This window comes from Sus scrofa, chromosome 14 (genome assembly GCF_000003025.6).
Source record: "Sus scrofa isolate TJ Tabasco breed Duroc chromosome 14, Sscrofa11.1, whole genome shotgun sequence".
Taxonomy (NCBI): domain Eukaryota; kingdom Metazoa; phylum Chordata; class Mammalia; order Artiodactyla; family Suidae; genus Sus; species Sus scrofa.
In genome coordinates this window covers 1,291,261-1,314,595 of record NC_010456.5, presented here as the reverse complement: position 1 = coordinate 1,314,595, position 23,335 = coordinate 1,291,261, and the positions used below count along the sequence as shown (strand labels likewise).

Sequence of the window (23,335 nt, the reverse complement as noted above, 5' to 3'; positions counted from 1 at the left end):
CTAACCCAGGATTGAACAGTGAACATTTTTTAATGTGCGGCCATTAAAGAAAACAACATCAACAGTGAACAAAGATTGAACTCTCATTAAATGATGTGTGTGAAGTGTTTGCTGATATCAGAAAAGTCCTGTGCAATGCATAGAAGACGGATGAATGAGTGACTGAGGGACAGAGACGAGAGATGTGATGAAGAAAATGCAGCAAAAGCTGAATCCTGGAATCAAGATGTGGGAAGACGGGTTCTCACGGTACCATTGAATCAACTTCTCTCCATGTTTGAAAGTTGTCCCGATACAGTGTTAGGCAGGAAAGGGACCACGGTGCCCTGTTGGGTGCACAACCTGGCCCACAGTAACAGAGGCACTGAACAATCTAAGGTGGAGATGCTGATGCTGAAAAAGGTTAACAAAGAGCCAGAATGGCATTGCATAAAGTGTGTGAGAGCCTAACAAGAAGCAAACTGTTCTCGTCCAAACACACCGTGACCCGAGGAAGGTGTGTGGGGCTTTGAGACACATGGAATGCTGCAGTGCCAGGGCCTGGGGGTGAGGGAATCAGGGTGACACCTGGGTCCTGATCCCTGGTGGATATAACCCAAGCCTCTGAGTTGTATCCAGGAAAGCTCTGGGTGCCTACAGGATCAGTGGCCTGTCCCTGCATCCTCCCTGCTTTGTTAGAGGCTAACCCCTGGGAGACAAGAGGCAGGTAAGTGCAAGAACTTAAGATACCAAAGGCTGAGAGAGCCCAGCAGATGTATTTTTTCTGTACTACAGTAACAAGGAAGCACAAATCTGACTCCATGTTACATCTGTTTCTTTTATTTAACCTTTGTATTCTATTGCTTTTGCTGTAGGTTACAAAAGGGATGTTCCCTAGAAGCTTAAATTATACATAATGGCTCATCTCTGGGATCCCTGCCTCCCATGGAATGAGCGTTAAGCTAAGATACCTTTGTTTAGCTCATAGGAAACAGCCTGACCTAGGCCCACCTCTGAATGGCCGCAGGAAGGAAGAAATGAACACATCCGCTCTGGAGTCCTGCCGGAACCAGGAAATGGTGGATGTCACCCCTTCTCCTTTTAGTACAAAAGAAAACCTGAATTCTGACTGAGGGGAAGACGCTTCTTTGGGACCTCTGTCCAACCATCTTCTCTATCTGCTGCCTTTCCAAATAAAGTCGCTCTTCTTTGTCCAAACACTCCATTTATTGGCCTGTCCCTCAGCAAGTAAGAAGCGATTGGACTCAGTGATAAGATCAAGTGCAGCCTGGGAACCAGACATGGGAAGAGGGAGAGCCGTCTTAGCCTGTAGCCTAGAGCCCTTCCAGCCAGAGCCCCTCTGTAATGTCCCCGCCTCTGCCAGCAGCCCCCACATCCCCTGAGACCAGCTTCAGCTGAGCCCCCCTGCAGGGCACTTTGTCTGTCTGACTCCCTTTCTGCTGTCAGGGAGCCGGTGTGGGTGTAACGCTGTCCGTCTCAGCTGGGCCCAGGTTATTTCAGAGGCCGCAGGACACCCCACCAGCCACTCTTCACATGCACAGGAGATCCTGGCCACCTGCCCCAGGATGCACAGGCCAGCGGGTGGACAGGCTGGCATCCAAGCCCAGCTCAGTAGGAGGAAGAGGAGAGGAAAAATCAGCTTATCATGTGCAGATTAAAGTGTTCCCAGGACAACGAGGGTGGTTTCAGATGTTCTGGGCTCCTGGTGTGATGTCTCCTTTCACTGGCAAAGGGAAACAGAGCGAATTAATTCTAAAATGTGAAGAAGCATTTCCCAAAGAAGTACCTTTGGACAGAACAAAACCCACTTAGAAGACGCCAGTGTTTAAAAGCCTGCAGGTAGATTGCCCAAAGTGCTGTTTTCACTTCTTTAAAGAAAAATGCTTTTCTGGATCTGCATGCAGAGGGCATGGGCTCCTGTGACCACCGTGACATCCCAAGTGTATTGTGGTGACATGCCTCCTGGACACGGGCTGTCCCAAATGACCCATTCCTCCACGCTGGTCCTGGATAACTGAAGAGAATGTGCTAGAAGGAGCCATCAGGCCAGCACACAGAACAGTTTGAACGTGGAAACAGGGTATAGGAGGGTTTAGGAAATACTCGCCTTCAAAAGAAGAGACCAAGAGCAGTGACCCTCCCCAGGCCCCTGCAGCAGGCCCGTGGGTTCTGTCGGAACTTGGCCATAAGAGCCCACAGACATTCCCATTCTGCTCCAAAAATGCATACAGCCTAGAGCTGGGGTGCCTGGCCTCTGATGTAGGACACAGAGTCCAGAGTCAGCTGGACTCCCTTCCCAGCATTTTGTGCCTGCCTCCATTAACTCATGTGTGCGATGACAAGGCCATCACCTCCCTGGGTGGTGGTGAAGGCTCCGTGGACGTTGCACTAATAAGGTACATTGCACAGCCCTGTTCCCGGGAGCCCCCAACAAACGTGGCTTATTCCTGCTGATGGTATCACTGGGTAAGGAACATTCAGGTAATCACAAAGCCAAAAAGAATGGGCCCAAATCAAGTGTTTGGGAATATCTGAGCCCAGGACATTTCAGGGTATGTAATGGCCCAGCTAGTTCCACCACCCCCTGCTCTGCTGCCCTTAAAGGAAGTTCTGAAGCTGCTATGGTCCTTCTTGGAAGAAAAAAAAAAAGATTAATATGAATGGCTTCTATAAATAAGCAAGTGGCCACAAAACGGAGAGAACTTCGGTGCAGGTGTTGAAAGGAGTACAATTTGGGGATTTCACAAACATGACGTTGAGCTACAGAAGCCAGACCCAGGCTTTCCAAGTTCCGGGACAGACCAGCGTCAGCAAATGGTGGTGTCAGAGGTCAGGATGGTGGCTGTATGTGACTGTGGTCACTGGAGGGTGAGAGGGGGCATCTAGGGCTGGCAGTGTGGTTTCTTGAGTTAATTCCACCTGAGGGTCACCTGTGAAAGTTCGCCATGGCCATGCAAACAACTTATGCCCTTTTCTATACAGACAGTATATTTCAATAAAGAGTTCCCCAAAATGCAATGTGTTCTAACCCGGGAAAAAAAAAATCAGAGAATGAAACCAGCATGTTGCAAACAATTAAAAATAATATAATTAGGAGGCTCCATTGTGGTGCAATGGAAACAAATCAGATTAGTATCCATGAGGATACAGGTTCGATCCCTGGCCTGGCTCAGTGGGTGGGGGATCTGGCATTGCTGTGAGCTGTGGTGTAGGTCACAGACATGGCTCAGATCTGGCGTGGCTGTGGCTGTGGAGTAGGCCGGCAGCTGCAGCTCCGATTCAACTCCTAGCCTGGGAACTTCCATATGCTGTGGGTGCAGCCATAAAAAGCAAATACTACTGATACTACTACTACTAATAATAATAATATAATCAGAGTGATTACTCTGCAAGCAGGTGCTGGAACCATTCTGTGAGTTGTTAATCACCTGCATATTCTTTTCTGGTCCCCAGCCCTTCCTCTGGATACATGCTGCATTTCTCCCTCGCCACCGCTCAATCAGAGGGGTATATACCGCCACCCCCCCGACCCCTGCACAGGAAGCATCGGGCATACAGCCCCCTCAGCCCCGGTCGTCTTCCATTCCCACGTGGCTGCAGTCCCCACCTTGCTGGAGCACGCTTTGTGGGATAGATAAAACCATTAGAATCTAGGTTTTTAAAAAATAAACAAACAATACCCACTAAGCTATTAACTGTGGCCACCACCGTGGTCTGACCAGGGGAGATAAGAGAGAAATGTGGACCTCTTCAATTTAAAAAAAAAAAAAAAGATAGAAAGAAAAAGGAAGGAAAAAAAAAAAGAGGATTTGGGGGGAGAGGCGTAGGTTTTTGCTTTATTTTTCAAATTAAGGAAGAAATAAATTACTACTTTAAGTTCTACACACAGCGTGGGTACTTTTCAATACGTCTTAATATTTTAATGGTGACACAGCAGTCTAAGTGACTCAATAGCTTTGCAGACAAGGAGACTGAAACGTCTCTTTTGGATCTTGAAGATGCCACTCAAGGCCGAGAACTGGCACAGCACAATTTCATAACTAAGCTCATCTTCTATTAGTTAACGTGGCTCTTTCATTGCCTCGAAGTGCCGTGTAAATGCTTTGTCGTATTTGTTTATGGTTACGTGGTCTTCCCCTGACTTGTTGGCCAGATCTTGAGGCCACGAGATCTTGAGGTTCAGGGAGATTCCCTTTCCCAGAGGTCCTGCTCTCATATGCTCACACCCTGTGAAACCGGTTCAGAAGGACCTCCAGCAAAAGTATGCGGGATAGAGAGTCTGGACAAGGCTCTGGTCTCCATGGAAACCATCAACAGGAATATTGTGACATGGTCACAGGTTTTGCTGTTCAGGGTTGACCACTCCATGTGTGTATATGTCTGCCTATGTGTGTATCCATCCCAGATGTGCCCCGCCCACTGAGGGGGATCTTAATCCTCCACCCTTGAACTTGAGCAGTTTATGGTGCATAGTGTGGTGGAAGGGATGCTGTGTGATGATCAAGGTGAGGTCATAAGTAGCATGTGGTTTCCTCTGGCCTCTCTGAAGACTCGTTCACCCACCATGCAGTGAGGAAGCCCAACTAGCCCATGTGAGGTCCCCAGCCTGCAGCCCACATGAACTGTCAGACTTACAAGTGAGTGGCCACTCAGATTGTCCAGCCCCTAGTCTTCAAGTCCCAGGTGAAGCAGAGACAAGCTGTCCCCACTCTGCCATCTCCAAGTTCCTGATCTGCAGAACCCGTGGGTGTAACCAATGGTTTTTCCCACTAAATTTGCACGTAGTTCATCACCACCCGAATTACCAATAGTTCTTGCTCACATAAGGGAGGTGGCAGAGAGGCAGCATCATCAGACTTGAGAAGACCTCTTTGGGACATGAACTGGCCAGGCACCCCATTCCCCCCACATACACCCCCTTGGCCAGCAACACCATGAACACCATGTGGAAAGTCAGGCAAACTTCAGGCAGTTCTGAAGATGGCCAGCTCTCTGCCACAAGGTGAGGGAACTACTCTGCCCAGCTTAGTCCTCACAGCTCACTAGGAGCTGAGTACAACTCTCTCTACACAGAGGAGGATGGAGCCCAGAGGGGCCAGGCAGCCGGCCTACGGTCACCAGCCCCCAGGTGGAGGCTGGCTTCTGGCACCCACGTCAGCACAGCCTTTCTGCATGGAGCTGGCCCAGTGTCTTTCATGACCCTCTGCTGCCTTCAGCCACTCTTCCCTTTGGCTCACCAGGCTGCCAGACCAGGGACAGCTGTTTCTGGGCCATCAGCAGTAACGGTGACTCTATAAAGCACATCTGGAGCCCATCCTGCTTCCAGGCACCTCCCTCCGTACAGGTACCTACATCTGGAGCCCAGCCACCTCCACAGAGCATATAGCAGCAGGACAGGTGTTCTCTCCAAGAGCTGTGTCCCATGGGCACCTGATCCCACAGCTGGGTCAGATGACTGTGAATTGCCTGGGTCACCCTGCACACCATAGCTCTGCCCAGCCCAGACTCAGCCACACTCAGCACCCAAGGCCTGGGTGGTCATCAGGGAGCATCATGGGAAGATGGGCAGGACAGTCGGGCAGCAGGCGTTGGAAACTTACCACCTGGTCTGACTCTAGATATCCCCACTCACCTTTGACCCAGGAAATGCAACCTCACTGAGCCTCCCCTTTCTGCAAAAGGCAGGCAAATGCCCAACTGTGCCACGGAGCTGAGCCTCAGCCCCTATAAGTTTAAAGGAGACAGTTTATGTGGAGCTCAGAGCTGTGCCTGACACAGAATGGCCCCCTTTTCCCGAATGCTGGGAGATGCAGAAGTGGGTAACACAAGGCCACCCTGCCTGGGCGCAGACCCCAAGTGCAGGTGTCTCCTGGGCCCTGACCTGTGCTCCACAGACTCCTGCCCTGCACGCACTGCTCCTTCTACCCGCCCTCAGGAGGGTCCCCAGCTACCTGTTTGGGCAGAGACCTCTGATGCCTCCCGACAGGAAAGTGATTCCTGAGTCCCTCTGGACCTCCTCAGGCTATGGGAGGGGCTATGAGGTGCAGTGTCCTGGAAGCCCAGACACCTGGTCCTGACTCCAGAAGCTTTTGGAAGGCTTTGCCTCCCAGGTCATCCGTTCTGTGACTATATGTTGCCCGCATGGACTGGATAATGCCTAAGAAGCTCCCAGTGCAGAGCAGGCACCTGGACATACCTCACAGCGCACTCAGCTCTTAGGCATTCCCACCGCTGCTGGGGCTGGGGTGATAAACCTAGCATCTCTCTGCACAGGTGCAGTCGCCCCCTGGGGCCTAATGGCAAGGCTGGGCCCCGAGGCATAAGCCTGTCTCTCCAGGGACCAGGTCTCCCCATAAGGGCAGGGCCAGCCCAGGATGGGTGTCTGTGCGGGTTTTCTTAGGGGCTCGCTTTATGGGAACACACATGCGGGCCCATTGCCCTGCAGTCTGGGGTGTGTTCTGTGGCTTTCATGCATAAACGTCCAGCTGCTCACCGCTCCAGACTATAGAGGCGGCATCCAGGAGTGGGGTGGTGGCCTCGTAGAGGCCGTCAGCTCCATTCTTAGAGGACAGCGCCTCCCATCAGCAATTGAAGTCTGCACATGAGCATATGGAATGAATTTCCCTGTTTCAATTATACAGGATTTTGTAGAATTTTGATTTCCTTCCTGAAGTCTCCTTTTGCTTTTTGCAGCTTTTCTCTGTCCTCTTTCCTTTTAAAATAAGACCCTTAGGAGTTCCTGTCATGGCTCAGCAGTTAACGAATCTGACTAGCATCCATGAGGACACAGGTTTGATCCCTGGCCTTGCTCAGTGGGTTAAGGATCGGCATTGCCGTGAGCTGTGGTGTAGGTCGCAGATGCGGCTCATATTCTGGTTTTGCTGTGGCTGCGGTGTGGGCCGGCAGCTGTAGCTCCAATTCGACCCTTAGCCTGGGAACCTCCATATGCCATGGCTACGGCCCTAAAAAGCAAAAAATTAAAATAAAATAAAATAAAATAGGTCCCTTTAAACCTAGAAATCAGGGAAATGCTTCTGGTTGTCAAGACCCTTTGGCAATCGCACGCATGGGGTGCATCATGTGCCTGTGGGTGAATGTGTGCGCATCTCCCAGAACAGAGTACACAGTTTTCAGCAGGTTCTCAAAAGAGCCATGACCTTCCAGAGGCTGCCCCGCTATTCATGAGCACTGTTTACTTCGCTGATTATCACTCTCTCTGGAGCCATCCTTTCTTTTTCTTTTTCTTTTTTTTTTTTTTCTTTTCCTTTTCTATGAGAAATGGGCAGCCTGTTCCCTAAACAAAGATGCGATATCCCCCCCCCTCCTGGGCCTCCTTCCCCCACCCATGCTTTCTGGAGCCCTCCGGGGCTTCTGTCCTGGTTCAGCCCCCCTTCTGAGTGTGATGGGGTCCAGCAGGAATAAGCCAGCTGCTTTACACCCCAACATATACCCTGGAAAGCAGCTGGGTACCAACAGGTCCCTTGTATTTTCAGGACCAAGTAGTGAGTCTTGATGGAGTGACCAACTTTCTGCTACTTTCCACCTCGGGGGCCCTGACAAGGCCAGGTGCTAGCGAGGCACAGGTCCAGCCTCAGAGGGCTCTGCTCTGCGCAGAAAGCCCTCACAAGCCCTGTGGGAAAGTGGCATGACAGGTGACAGCAAATGCGCGGGGACCCAAGGACAGCCATTGCACGGGCGCTCGCTCCTGCAGTGGACTTCTGGACAACATGGCAAACCGTGTCCTCAAACTCCCCAGGGCAGTGAAGGACCAGGGTCTCCTGTTCACGTCCAATGCGCTGCTGGCCCCACTGTGAGATGCGTTGCTGGAACGATGACTGTGAGCTTTGCACGTGATCCCTACGTCATGTTGCTCTAGAAGTTTGCACTCACTCTCGAGTTCTGTATTGACCTCTTAGTGGTGCAGTAACAGTTCACAGCTCTGCACCCACCCACACACCAGGGTTTGTAGCCCCTCTGGTGCAAAACATACCCCCCACCCCAGCCCACCCTGAGAGTGAAGGAGTTGGAGGCTTTCGATCCACTCTGAGAGGCTGGATCAGTCCCAGCGCTGAGGTCCTGGGGCTGTTGACTCAGGCACTTCAGCCTGCTGGGCGCTCAAAGTGAGCAAGCTGTGGCAGTTCTATAAAAAGCCTCTGGGCATGGAGATGCCAATGCAGGCAGCTGAAGGGGCTGGATTCCACAAATAGGCAATGTCCAGGGCGTGCACAGGCCCTAGGGGGTCTGCTCCAGCAAGGAGCCCTTCCTGGGGGCTCTCCTGGGGGGCTTCAGGGAGAGGGATTACTGAGGCATTTTGGAAGAAAACCAATTCTGCAATAGGTGGAGAAGGAGGAGGGGAAATTCCAAGAGGGTTGGCATGTGCCAAGGCCAGTAGGTCCCAATGGTCAGTGACCTCCCTGTGGGATGCAGGGCCTCCGTGTGACTCTGGACCACACAAGCCCTCGTTGGCTTTTAGAGAGTGGCCAGTCAGCCCTCTGCTTCCTCCATAGCAGTCCGCTCTCTGCTGGGGGCTGGACTGCAGGTGACACTGAACATACACCCCTGACCTCCTGGGGGTTCCAGCTTGCAGAGGTGGCTGTAATTTCCCCTTCTCCTTCAAAAGGGAGGACTCTGAAAGTCCCTACCAGATGGCCAGCAGGTACTGGTCGAGGTCTAAGCCAAGGCCCAGCCTTGTCCTCTCCCTGAGTGGCCTCTTCCAGCACCTGGGGTCCCCAAGGTCCATCCCTTAACAGAACAGCTGGGAAAACGGCAAAAACACGTCGATGTTGGAAGTGGGGCCAGACATCTGATGGCACATTTTTTTTTTTTTTTCACTTTTTTTAGGGCTGCACCTGCGGCACATGGAAGTTCCCAGGCTAGGGGTCGAATCAGAGCTGCAGCTGCTGGCCTATACCACAGCCACAGCAATGTGGGATCCGAGCTACATCTGCAACCTACACCAAAGCTCTGGGCAACACCTAACCCAGTGAGTGAGGCCAGGGATCGAACACACATCCTGACGGATACTAGTTGGGTTCATTTCCGCTGAGTCGGAACGGGATCTCTTCTGATGGCACATTTAAAACCCTCTCCTGTGTGTCTTTGCAGAACCTGCACCATTCAGGCTAGACCTGGGAGGAGACGTCTGGACAGGGGTCAGTAGTAGGTAACATAGGCAGGGCCACAAACCTTCCTTACGCAGCAGGAAGACCTCACCCCACCCCAGCTCTCAGGCTTCTGAATAGGCCCTGGGATCCATTTAAGGAGACTGACATGCCTTCAAGGAACCACCCCCACCCCTGCTGGATGGCACAAAATTAGAGTTTTCCCACAAAAGGCGTCCAGGCTCTGAGGGCATGTTCCTGTCTGCCTGCCTTTCCTTTCTGGACCCAGCCAAACCTTCTCAGAGATGTGCAGAGTCTAACTGCCTCCCCCCCTTTCCTGCCTCCTCGTGTAGTGCAATTCAGATCAGGCAAATTCCAGAGCTACCCAGCCCAGCAGCTTGGCAGCAGCTAGGTTGGGACCGCATGGTTGCTAAAAATGGCTGTTTCGCCCATCCCGGCTGAAAGAGACACAGGCTGACATTCTTGTCATAGTTGGAAGTGGTCCAGGGCTGACTTTCTCCGCAGCTGCTTTCCGCGGCAGCCCCCCGGCTCCACCCAGGCCTGGGCGAATTCCTCACACCAAAATCGAGAGCAGTATCTGCGGCAGACAGGAGCAGCGGTGGGGGCCTGGGGGCTGACAGCCGTGGCAGCAGCCCCGCAGCCCACGGGGAAGGGGGTCTGGTGTGGGGTATGAATTCCACCCTCACCAAGTGACCGTCACATCACCCTGGCTGCCCAGATGGGGAGCCTGAGACCCAGAGGGTTAGTGGCCTTTGGCACCTCATTCACTCCAGTCCCTGCACGTCTGAGGCCAGGATGCAGTTTTTTCCATGTGGAAACATTTTCATCCTGAGAGAAGCACATTAGTCAATGCGATGTCTGCCCTTCCTCACTGAGGGTGGGTCCTTGTGCCTCCCTTGGAGTCTCGGCTGCTCCCTCTCCAAGCCTGTGGTGCCCTCTGAGGCTGCACACAACAGCCATGCATTGGCCACCTGGTGCACAGTTTCCTCCTCAAAAACGTTCAGGTCACCCCGGGAGAAGCTTAACTGCCCTGAGGCCACCATGCTGGGAGGAAGCTCAGAGCACTCAGAGGGGCCCCAGTCAGCAGCCCCCGGGCTGGCCCAGGCCTGGGTCTGTGAGAGAAGCACATCCGGGGGACCCAGCCCCCATCTGCCCCGTCATCCCATGGGGTGGATCTTCCCCCAGAGCCAACCTGAACTCCTGGCCTCCGAATGCATGCATGCGGTGAAATAGGGCTTGTTTTATGCCACTAATTGTCAAGTAGATGGTGATTCAGCATCAGGTCGCTGGAATTGTGAGTGTCTGGGCTCCAGCAGGCACGACACACCCTCCCACACTCTCGGCAGCTGAGCCTGAGTACGTGGTTCATAAGGAACAGCCAGGATCAAGATTCTGCACCCGCCCTGCAAAGAGGCCACAGTCAAGAAAATGGGTAAACATTAAAGTTCGAGATGCATAGCTCTTCAGAGCTACACTGTTCCCAAACCAAACTAGGGGCAGCTCGAAGTTAAGCCAATCTATTGACACCAGGTTGTGGGGAAGGAAAAAGTGAAGCATTTCTATGTCCAGGGCAGCCTGTGCTCAAAAGGCCTGAACTCCCCAATGGGTTTCAGCAAAGCATCTACCTGGAGAAAACCATAAGTCAAAAAGGTACATACACCGCAGTGTTCATTGCAGGCCTGGTACAACAGCTGAGACGTGGAAGCAACCAAGATGTCCATCATCAGAGGATTGGATAAAGAAGACGTGGTGTGTTTATACAAAGGAATACTACCCAGCCATACAAAGCTTGAAATAGTGCTACTTGCAGCAACATGGATGGACCTAGAAATTGTCATACTAAGTCAGACAGAGAAAGACAAGTATCATATGAAGTCACTAATATGTGGAACCTAATAGAAATGATACAATAGAACTTACAAAAGAGAAACAGACGGAAAGATTTTTGAAACCAAACTTATGTTTACCAAAGGGGATAAATTGGGGGGTGGGACTAATATATACACACGACTATACATGGAATAGATGGGTAATGGGTGGGGACCGGCTATACAGCGTGGGAAATTTACTCAGAACTGTGTGGCCACCTACATGGGAAAAGAATCTGAAAAGGAATGGATATATGTACATGTATAACTGATTTACTTTGCTGTATGCCACAGCATATTAACAAACTTTATAAGCCAACTATATTCCAATAAATTTTTTTTTAGAAAAGATGGGGGAGTTCCCGTTGTGGCACAGCAGAAAAGAATCCAACTAGTAACCATGAGGTTGCAGGTTCAATTCCCGGCCTCGCTCAGTGGATTAAGGATCCAGCATAGCCATGAGCTGTGGTGTAGGTGGCAGATGTGGCTCCGATCCTGCGTTTCTGTGGCTGTGGTGTAGGCCAGCAGCTGTAGCTCTGTTTTGACCCTCAGCCTGGGAACCTCCATATGCAGCAGGTGCAGCCCTAAGAAGCAAAAAAATATATATATACAAAATCAAAATCAAAAAAGATGGGGAAAAGCCCACAAATAATCTGTCACCTACCAGAACCCCTGCCTTGAGTACAATGAGAAATGCACCCTCATAACCACACTCCTGTAGCCAGCGAGGCAAGGCCTCAGGCCAGTTAGCAAGTCCACCTGCCTGAACCCCAGCCCTGCCCTGACACAGCTGAGATGGGGCCACAGATGCCATTATGCCAGAACTGGCAGCAGGCCCAGGGTAGAAGAGGGGCAGTTGGAAAATGGGGGTGCCCAGAGTACAGGCCCTCCCAGAGCTGCTATGAACATTGTGAAGCGGGAAATAATTTTCAGTTCAAACCCTGCCACCCAGGGAAAAGGACTGCAGTCAAGCTGCCTTTCCCAGGGCCATCACAATGCTGTCTGCAGGCAGCTGGGCTGTTTGCAGGCTTGGGCCTGGGCTTGGCTCCTAGGCAGATTTCAGAGGCTTATCAAGAGACCAGGCAGGGCTGTGGCCGTGCAGCCTGAGGCAGGGGCTGGGGCCCAGGGGCAGCTGGGACCCAGGGCTGCAGGCGTTCCCTCCCCCCACTGTCTCAGGCCAGGGGCGCACCTGAGCTCCACGCTTTGATGTCCTGTCTCTGCAGACAAGCCCTCCCAGCTCTCAGAGAGACTGTTAGAAGTGATTCTTATTTTGCCTTTTATCAGAGACCAGAGGAAAGAGTTGAAAGCAGGAGTCAGGGGTTTTCAAAAGAACACGCAAGACTAGGGAGGGGAGGGAAGGCAGCCTCAAGCCTTGAAAGGAAACAGACAAACAAGGACAGTCTGCCCAGCTCTAGAAGCCACGTGTTCCTGGCCCATGATGTGGGGCTTGGGGGAGTCCTCGAAAAAGCTGCTGTGTTCTCAGCTCTTGCCAGCACAGCACTGGGGGGTTTGCTTTAGGCTTGGGTTGTGGTTTCGTTTGGATCCTTTTCAAAATCTAATTATCAGAACCAAAGGGCCAGGGCCAGGTGCCCTTGGGCAAATCCCAGGGGATGGAGCCGCCCACTGTTACTCTGCGTCTTCTTTTCCTCCAGATTTCCCAGTGTGTGCAAACTTTTGGGCATCTCATGCCAGTCAGTTGCCTTCAGATGAATGAAAGCACAAAATGAGGTAGAAGGCCAGGTGTAGAACAATCCCCAGCAGAGCCTGGCCTGGTGACCAGGCAGGACTGGGGTCCCATCTCAGTGCCGTTTCTCAGGTAGAGGACACCCACCCCGCCCCCAGGCCAGGGAAACCCCATGCTCGCTGAACCAGCCACTTCTCCTGTGTTATTTGCCAAGAAGCTGCCTTTCTGCCCTGCTTTGCTAAGAAGGAGACATCTCAGCAGCCACCGGGGTCCCGGCCAGGCCCTGGGCCCACAGACACTGGCCTGCCGACGTCGACAAATGTGAGGATGACGCGGAGCTCTGGGGATGGAGCTGTGGCCTGATACCCACACGGGGGCAACAGGAAGCCAGGTTGCTGGGGAGATGGAGCAATGACCTCATCCCGCCCTGAGGGGGTCTAAAGGACACCTCTGCCAGCAGCCTAGATGCCTCATTTGACTGTGATAAAATACGCCTAACGTAACATTTACCGTCTTAACCATTTTTCGCTGGACTGTTCGGTGGCACTAGGTACATTCATTTTGTTGTGCAACCATCACCAGCATCTAGCTCCAGAACTTTTCATCTTCCCAAACCGAAACTCTGTCCCCGATAAGCACTAACCATCCCTTCTCCCCTCCCTCCAGGTCTTGGCAACCACTATTCTGCTCTCTGTGTCTATACATCTGACTGTTCTAAGGACCTCATATAGGTGGATTCACACAATATGTATCCTTTTGTGACGGGCTTATCTCACTAAACAGAATGTCCTCTAGGTTCATCCAGGTTGCAGCATGTGTCAGAACTTCCTTCCTTTTTATGGCTGAATAATATTCCATTGTGCTTTGGGGTTTGTTTTTTAGTTTTTGTTCTTTTGGTCTTTTTAGGGCTGCACCCATGGCATATGGAAGTTCCCCAGCTAGGGGTCAAATCGGAGCTGTAGCTGCTGGCCACAGACATAGCCACAGCAATGCCAGATCCGAGCTGTGTCTGTGACCTACACCACAGCTCATGGCAACGCCAGATCCTTAACCCACGAGCAGGCCCAGGGATCAAACCTGCATCCTCATGGATACTAGTCAGATTCATTTCCGCTGAGCCACGACAGGAACTCCCCATTGTACATTGCTTTAAATGTACCTGGGATATGTTCTACTCAGGTGTGGCAAGACACACAGACACGGAAATGCTTGTCATGAAGGAAGAAGTTTTTATACTCACAGATCCCTAGAAGCAGGAGGCAGAGCAGGCCATGCAGGGCCACATAGGGAAGCACCAGTGTCACTGGACACAGTGGGAAAGAATTTTTTGACTGTGATTTCTGCAAGAGGAAGCAGAAGAGGCAGAGCAAGCAGGCTTGGGACCAGCCAGGTTGAATAACTTCAGCAGACTCTGGTGCATAGGAGCTGTCTCTAGTTACCTGGTACCTGGAACCAGGGTGATTAGAGCAGGTGGATAATAACCGAGTATGTGAACCAGATAGATAGGGGGGTGAGTTGTGGGCTCCAGGTGGGTTGGTTTACCTATGACACATGGGCTCACAAGGAAGTCTTTTACTATCCTCAGGCATTGGCTAGCTCTGGGAGGGACAGTCTCTCCAGGATTAGCAAGGCCCAAGATGTCAAAGCATAAGAAATAAAACAAATAAGCATGGTTAATACCCACGTATATACCACACTTTTCTGTCCATTCATCTATTCAGAGATACTGGATTGGTTCCATCTTGGGGCTATTGTGAATAAAGCTACTGTGAACATGAGCAAACAAGTGTCTATTTGAATTCCAGGCAGCCTAGATTTTTTTTTTTTTTTTTTGTCGTCTTTTTGCCTTCTAGTGCCGCTCCTGCGGCGTATGGAGTTTCCCAGGCTAGGGGTCTAATTGGAGCTGTAGCCACTGGCCTACACCACAGCCACAGCAACACAGGATCTGAGCCGTGTCTGCAACCTACACCACAGCTCATGGCTATGCTGAAGCCTTAATCCACTGAGCGAGGCCAGGAATTGAACCCGCAACCTCATGGTTACTAGTCGGATTAGTTAACCACTGTGCCACGATGGGAGCTCCCAGCCTAGATATTTTTAAAGTGCAATCGGAACCTAATTCTTTTTTCAGAAATGAGGAGAAACGTAGCCCCAAAACCAGGAGTTGGAACACAAAACCATCCCAACTAGATGAAGAGGTTTAGAGCTAAGCCTTCACGCAGCCCATTACTTAACATCCTTGACCAAGACAAGGGTCAACATTCCTCTAACATTTATTATCTCCCAGCCGTCTTCTCTCTCCTGCAGCAGAAAATGACCTGCGTCCAGTGGCACAGCTCTGCCCAGAGCCCTTCGCCAACACATACAAGGATTCAGATTTATGGAGCGTCTGTGACCTGGATGGATGCCTGGGTCACGGTCATGACTGCAGACTGGACAGCCTCCTTCCCATCCATGCACTGGATGGGAAACATCACAGAGAGCCTTCGCTCACATCCACCGGGAGTCTTTCCTTCACACTGCAGCCCTCGCCCTTGGCAGCAAGAGGAGTAACTAAGCGGCCTGAGACCACAAAGCCCCATCCATCTCCACAGTCACATGGGAGCAGGCCCAGACACTGGAGTCCCTTTGAAGGCCAGGTTCCTGATTTGCTCTCTTCAAGACACCACTAACCATTCACTTGCCTCCAATGAAGATCGTGTCAGACACCAAGGGGGGAGCGGGAGGCAGGGGAGGAGGCCAACACCAGACTCCCAGCTCTGCCCTCCAGGGAAGCCAACTCTTTGGGAACTTCTGCAGCTCTGCACCCCTGAATATCTGGGACACTGAGAAAGGGGTTCCCTGGCCTGAAGCAGGCCCTTTGCTGTCCTTGCCTGACTCTTCCATCATTCATTTTCTCAGGACAGATGGTGACCCAAGAAGGGCCAGGGCACACACAGCATCAGTCACCTGCTGATGTGAGTCAGTTTGGGTTGGTCCTTACGAGCCATCCTATTAACCAAGTCAGCAGCATATTGTTTAACATGTCCTGAATATGTTGGGACAAAATCTATTGTGGTTCCAACTCAGGACCCTTGTCCCCAAGCATCACTCTGCTGGCTGAATAAGGTCCCATTAGAATACAGATTCCTAGCATTCCCATTGTGACTCAGCAGGTTAAGAACCCAACTAGTATCCATGAGGATGCAGGTTCAATCCCTGGCCTCGCTCAGTGGGCTAACAATCCAGTGTTGCCACAATCCTTGACACAGGTCCCAGATGTAGCTTGGATCTGGCATTGCAGTGGCTGTGGTATAGGTCAGCAGCTACAGCTCCGATTTGACCCCTAAGCTGGAAACTCCCATATGTCACTGGTATGGCCCTAAAAAGAAAAAAAAAAAAAAAAGAATACATTGTCCTTGGCATTGTAAGGTGGAGCCCAGAAAGCTGTACTGCCCAGAGTGTCCAGCAGGACTGGGAAAAGCTCCAGGTTCATTATGAAACACACGTCCTACTTGAGGGCATATAAGTTTATTAAAATGAACACCCAGAGAGTTCTCTTGTGGCACAATGGGTTAAGGATCAGGAGCTGTCACTGCAGCAGCTCAGATGGATGCTGTGGTGTGAGTTCAAGCCCTAGCTTAGGAATTTCCACATGCCACAGGTATAGCAAAAAAAAAAGAAACAGTACCCAGTAAGTGAATAGGACATTGACTGCGAGTTCATTGTATGTTAGACCTAGGGTTGGGCATGCTCCCTGCCTGTATCTTTTGAAACTGGAAGGATGCTCCAGCCCTGACAATCATGAAAGCAGATGTTTAGGCCCGTTTCTTTCCCCCAGAGACTTTCCTGTAGGATGGAGTAGGGAAGACAAGCTCCAATGACAAGTGTCATAGATTCTGCAAATCTTGTTTGAATTTAAAAATCTAAGTCACCAAAAATTTAGCCAACCAATGACAATGTAGGCAACCAGTGACCATGTTGCCATATGAAACACCTCCAGGGTTTCTGAGAGGAGTCACTGGGACAGAGGATTTCCTGAGCTGGGAGATGACAAAACATTTCACACACCAAGAAGGGGAAGAAAGCAGGAAGCTTACTAATGCCTGGTGCCTGTCAAATGGCTAGCAGTCGTGGTCATAGCAGACCTAGGGGTGTATTTCCTGCAAAAGTAGAGGAAGGGAAAGCACAAGAGGTGCTGTAAGGCCTCTGTGGCTCCACAAACTCGTTTCTTGGGCAGGAGGGAGGCCTCTGGTCGCTAGTCATGGAGAACCAGGGCTGTGGAAATCACACTGCACATGCAGAAGGCGACACCCAAAGAGCTTGCAACGAGCCCAGTACCTGAAATAAACAAATGAGAGGAGACATCACAGGAGCCTGGTCTGACCTTTTAGGCATGTCATGGAAGGGAGAATCCCCTGGGCCAGGGGCTCGACTTCAGGCAGCAAACGCTGGACAGACACAGTGCCCTGAATGGGAAGGTTGGGCATCATGGCCTTGGGCCTCTTTATGCCTCCTCATGCCAAGGAGGCCAGCTAGGGACAGCCCAGGGGACCATGGAGGGCAGCAGCAGGAAAAGGGGCCCCACTGAAGATGCCCAGGGCCTTCTGGAAGGGTGTTCCATGCCACGTCATCAGGCATCTCCCAGGCCGACCTCCTCCTAAGCATCAAGCACCCTCTGGGCCAGGCAGCACCTCCAGGTCAAAGCACATTAAGCCCAGGGCCCTCCTTCCGAGGTTGCTCTGCTGAGGGTGGAGAGGCGGGTGGCTGGTGGAACACATCCACCCGCCCATTGAGCTCTGCTCAGACCTGGCCCACTTCCCCATCAAAGGCCCTTAGAGATTCTTCTTGATGCCGAGAGCCCTGTAGCAGCCTGCTGCGAGTGAGCAGTGCCTCCGTGCTGACAGTCACGCATCCCCTGGCATCTGGCCAGAATGCAGTCCTGACGCAGGGGGCCAGAGTGCAGCCTGAGACTCTGCATTTCTAACATGCAGTGCCAGTGCTGCAGTCCAGGGACCCCGCTTGAGTAGCAGGGCCCTAGGATTGGGTGAAGGGTCAGTGGACTAGAGGCACATCTAAAAGCCCAAGTCTGTTTAGCACCCTGTGGAAGACAGCCCCCCCCCCACCCAGTACCCCTCGAACACCAGCACACAGGCTGCCTTTCTCCTAGGTCAGCATCTCCAAGGTGGACCAGCATCCCCGTGACCTTCCCGGCCCATAGAGCCATGCATGTTGCTGCATCGTCAGAGGACCAAGGACATAAACAGCCACGAGCTCTACCGAGGAAAGAAAAAGCCATCCGAGATTTTACTCTGCACTGTCTTTCAGATTGTTTGGGGGAAAGAAAAAGAGCCGACACTGACAACAGTGCACATGATGACCGTGTGCTCAGCTGAAGAGGAAAAGCCACATCTGGCTCAGAATCTGCACATCAACTGATACATGCAAATCACCGGCAGCGCAGGGCATGGGTCAGCAGGAAGTCCTTCCTCCCAGTGCCGCTTCTCAGACTGCTAACCAGGACTCGTGTGAACCTCTCCGGAGACTCAGATAAAATGAAAAAGAGAAAGGATGTGGTCGCCGCTTTAGAGATTAATGAGGAAAACAAGCGGAATGAAAGGTAAGCATTCAGTCTGTTTCCTCGAAGCCGGAAAAAGGATCTCGTGCGTGGGCGCTGGACAAGAACCCTCAACCCCACGTGGTTGGGCCACTTGCAGGGGGGAGGGCGGTCCGTGGAGCCAGATGGCTTCCTCTCCTCTCTGGCCATTTCTACATCCTCCCGGTAGCCCCTTGAAATGCCCTCTTTGCTCCTTTCTCAGGGCTTTGCCACCAAGCACAGAAAGCAGAGGAAAGAGCCCTCCTTTTCAGAGAAATGGGACTTGGCTGAGGGACGCAGGACATGCCATCATTCTCAAGCTTGTGGCCAGCTCCTTGGTGCAGACCACCTAATAGAGACACTGCAGTGTGAAACAAACTTTGTTCATCCATAAACTGGATTGCTCAGCAAATATTTATTGAGCACCTGCTGCGGGCTAAGCCCTGATCCCCGTTGTGAGGACTCATCAATAAATGAGACAGAAAAGGACTCTTCTCTCCTAAAGCTGACCTGCTTGGAAACAGGAGCACGCTGCAAGATGGATTTCCGAGAAGGATGCATACTTTGAAGAATTATAAAGAAGGGATGTGGGGGAGGGGAGCGGAGGTGGCATGTGATGTAAGTTGCAATTTTCCTGAAGGGTACCATCCACGTGGGCATCCAGGAGCTCTGAGTAGAGTTCTGAACCAGGGAGGGGCTGGGTGTAAGGAGAGCTGGCTGAGCAAAGAGAGGAGCAAGGATCCTGGAGTGGGGGCGAGGCGGGTAGACACATCGAAGGGGCCAAGTGTCCAGGGTCGAAGCAACCTACAGGACCGTGTCTGGCTGGCCAGGTCCTAAAATGAAGGCAATGGGGGAGCAGTCTGACAGGTCCACATGCATCAACCTCCCGGATACAGAGCAGAGGAATGGGCGGATCATGGCCCTGGAAAAGCCGGTACCCCAGCTCGACACAAAACAGTCTTAGGGATGAGCCCCTCCCGGAGACCAAAGGATGGAGGCTGCATCGAGGAGCACTCCCTGAGGAGCTGGCCCACTCCTGCATCCCCAGTGCCAACCCCTGCAAACACCAGGCTGCATGCTGGCCATGCCTAGAGGGACCAAGCTGGGAAGGGCAGGACTTGCTCACAGACAAGAGGAAAAATGAGCAGATTGAAGTAGGAACATGGCCACTGCATTCTCCCCCCGGCATGCAAGGTAGCTGACTCTACATCAAAGTATTTTGGAATAAGTAACAGATAGGAAGTTGTGTGCATGTCAAAAGGGGTCTATATCTTTGACTCCAAAGCCATCCTCAAAAAAAAAGAAAGAAAGCAGCCGTTTGTTTCTTTTTCTTCTCAGGCAAAGTTCAGGTTGAGAAAGATCTTTGGAATGGAACAGTTGCATAAGTGGGGGATTAGCTGTACTTACTTATAAATAAATTAATGTCCGTGAGCAGAGAAAGCCTAGTGTATATTGAACACCCACCCCTAACCCCCCCCTAAAGGCCCACCTAGAGTCCTTGGTTGTTGTTTTCTTACTTGAGGCTTCTTTGATTTTTCTCTCCTCCCACTGCAGGCAACATGGGCCCTGGGCCCAGGACCTTGGCCGACAGTGTTATCACCTGGATCCCAGTCTACCGGGGTGATGTCCGGCTTCCCCCACACAACTGAGCTTTCATCCGATCTCCATCCTCAGACTCCGAGGCCCTGAACAAGGTGCACATAAGGGCTCAAAGGAGGTTTGGTGAGCGAGTGAAAAAAAATGATAGGGCCGCGTCAGTGAGTCTGCAGGGAGGTAAAACTTACAGCCCCCCTGAATTCGGCTCCTATGATCGTTTCCACGTTTACAGAGGAGTAAGCTGTGGCCCAGGGAGCTCAGGGCTCTTTGCCAGGACACGACATCTGGTTAATGAGTGACAAAGACAGGATTTAGCCAGGTCTGCTAAATCCACAGTCCATGCCTTTGGGTCAAACAATCTCTGGTACTTTTGACCAAAACCGAAAATGAATTTCAAAAAGAACTATAAGGTCCAAAAGGAGCCTTGGGAAGCAGTTATCTGGTGTGGATGAAATCTCTGTCTTCTTTTACAGGTGACCAAGAGTCAATGATGCCAAAGTTTTTACTTGGCTGGGGAATGGTGAGACCCAAGTGTTATTCTCTGTCACTCTCAGCCCTGTGTCTTTGTCTTCATTCAGTCATTCAACAAGCACCAAGTGCCTGCGATGTAGGTCACGAACTAGGTACTGAGGTTGCACAGATGAAAAGGTGTGCCTGCCTACCTCCAAAAGCTCACTGCTTATCCAGGTGACTGGCACACAAGCCAGCAATTACAATAAAGCATGTAGGAGGCATAAGAGAATTTTGTGCAAGATCTATGCAAAGACTCAAGGGTCAAAGGGAAGAGAGGACACGTGTTCTGTGGGAAGATCAGTGGGTGGGAGACAGAAAGCTTTGCAGAGGGAAGTGTCCTTAGGCTATTTAGCAAAGCATCATGCTCATGGACTGGAAGGTTCCATGCTTGTCCAGCCCTTGAAATTTGACTCTTTTGCAGTCACGTGGGAGATGGCGCATGTTGAATCCTGGCTTTCCCAGTGGTTCCCGTGCCCACCATGCCCTAGGAAATGGAGTAGCAGCACTGCCAGCCCTGCACCCCCCAGGCCTATCTGCATGTTACCACCGCATCTGAGAGGGAGGCCAGGGTGCTGGGAGCGGACCTCCTACTCACTTTGGGTGAGTAAGGAAATGCCTGGTCCCATGGGATCTTCGCATCCCCTTCATCCGAATTCTAAATGTCTCACTTACACAAAGTAATGCAGAATGTTTGCTAAGCCACATGAGTTGGTTTGTTTTGTTTCGTTTCTGAGCACAAGCAAAAGATGTTGGCACTTCCCATTTCTCACCCAGCAAGAATCAACAGTGCTGAATGCTGGGCTCACACATGGAATCTGGGCTTGATTGTTGTTCTGAGTTGCCTGCGAAGATCACGCATGGCAGTAGCATCTCCAGTGGCAAAGAAAAGACAGGCAACTCTGAGCCTGTGTGCCTGTCTCCCCAGCACAGATGGAGTGGGTGAAACACAGTGGTCCCCACACTTGCTGGCAGCAAGGCTGCCCATCCAGAATACGTACTCTGTGGAATCCTTACCTGCTTGGTATGCCTCTTAAAAAAGTATCTGGCTCAGAAGATCACAAAAAAAAAAAAAAAAAAAAAAAAAAAAACCCGGACTAAACAGAAAATAGGAAACTAACAAAAAGTGAAATCATTGTCAATTTCTTTTCCAAAGGACTTTGCTTCCCTCAATGAAATTAACTAGTAGGTAGAACTACCTCTGCTCTTGCTGATTCCATGAAAGTTTCTGGTGTTTTGCTACTTTGCATTCTGATTATGAAAGCTAAGTATGCTCATTTGCCTAAAAAAAAAGCAAAAAAAGATTATCAATTGAATATTGATGACCGTCCCGAAAGTGACCACATCAGGAATTACTACATGCTTCACCACCACAAAAATCCAAGCTCCCCAGAAGAACTCTTAAAGCGCATTTTGGACCAGAGTTTGTCTTTCTGTCCATTGACATTATCTTTTTTTTCTTACTACTATAATTTTTTTTTAATGGCCATACCTGTGGCATAGGGAAGTTCCCAGGCTAGTGTTCGAGTGGGAGCTGCAGCTGCCGGCCTACACCAGAGCCACAGCAGTGCGGGATCCGAGCTATGTCTGCAACCCACACCATATCTCACAGCAACGCAGGATCCCCACACACTGAGGGAGGCCAGGGACGGAGCCCACATCCTCATGGATCCTAGTCGGGAACGTTAACCGCTCAGCCATGAAGGGAACTCCTCCCACGGGGTTTTGAACAATGTCTGTGCATGGATTTCTAAGGCAGGCTGACAAGACCTATAGACCCCTTCATGGAATAGTGTTTTTAAATTAATAAAATGAGGGAGTTCCCTTAATGGCACAGCAGAAACGAATCTGACTAGGAACCATGAAGTTGCGGGTTTGATTGCTGGCCTTGCTCAGTGGGTTGAGGATCTGGCATTACCGTGAGCTGAGGTGTAAGTTGCAGATGCACGTGGCTGGGATCCTGCATTGTTATCGCTGTGGTATAGGCCGGCAGCTGCAGGTCCAATTAGACCCCTAGCCTGGGAACCTCCATGTGCCAGTGAGGCCCTCAAAAGACAAAAAATTAATTAATTAATTAAATTCATAAAATGTGCAGAATTACGAAGGAAACCAATCAGAGTGAACTCGAGCTATAAAAAATAATTGTTATAATTTGAAAGGTTCTTCACAAAGATACTAAATCACGAATCAGGAGTTGCTCTATGAACTACCACATTGAGGCGTTGATAAGCATAAGGGGGAATGTTAAGGTGTCTGCAACAATTGTCCCAAAAGGAGGTGAGCTGTGATCCTGCCGATGGGTGGTCCAAGGTCCCGTCAACAGGGCAGACAGCAATGTGGAAGCGAGAGGCTAGTGAAACGGAAGCCACAGTGCATCCTCATCCACATTCGCAATCCCCACCCCGCCCCCCGAAACATTCCAGTGGCTGCCTAAAGGTCTGTGGACCCAGGATTAAGAAATCCCAATGTGACCTTTTCAACTGCCAGGCCACCGATAAGTCTTTGTGACGGCAGCGTCAGAGAGAAAATTCACAAAACTCCTGCCTCAACTTAGGCCGTAAAACAAAGACTGATATCCTGTCCCAAGTCTCTGACAGGGTTGCCAGCTCTTGACGATTAAAATCCCGGGTCCTTCTGCGAACGTACCTCCCAGCACCCCATCCTCTTTGCACGGAACCAGAGGAAGAAAACACGGACAGAGCGTGGCCCAGAGCCCGGGAATTACAGAAGTCTCTGGAAGATACTAAATCACTCTCCTTGTTCCAAAAGCCCCAAGGACAGCAGAATTATCTGGAAAACAATTTCCCACAAAAGGATTCAGGCTGCCAGGGTGGGGCGGGGGGGAGTGGGGGTTGATTTTCTTATGATGCTGCCTTCAACCTAAGCTTTCTAGACAGGTATGTACCAGCCACGTAATACACTTTCTCTGTAAATCACCACTGTTTTCAAAAGAGAAGATGGTTTTCCCTGTTGCTGCGTG

At 51.1% G+C, this 23,335-nt stretch overlaps 1 long non-coding RNA gene across 3 annotated transcripts; it reads left to right on the top strand.

Moving 5' to 3' along the window:
• Window positions 18,089-19,911, top strand: LOC110256773. 3 transcript variants are annotated; one of them, XR_002338728.1, is made up of 3 exons: window positions 18,089-18,273; window positions 18,473-19,443; window positions 19,804-19,911. It is a non-coding gene; the product is annotated as an uncharacterized LOC110256773 (long non-coding RNA). The 3 variants fall into 3 exon arrangements; XR_002338729.1 differs by having other exon boundaries at window positions 18,473-18,867; window positions 19,804-19,887; XR_002338727.1 differs by lacking the exon at window positions 19,804-19,911 and having other exon boundaries at window positions 18,093-18,273; window positions 18,473-19,685.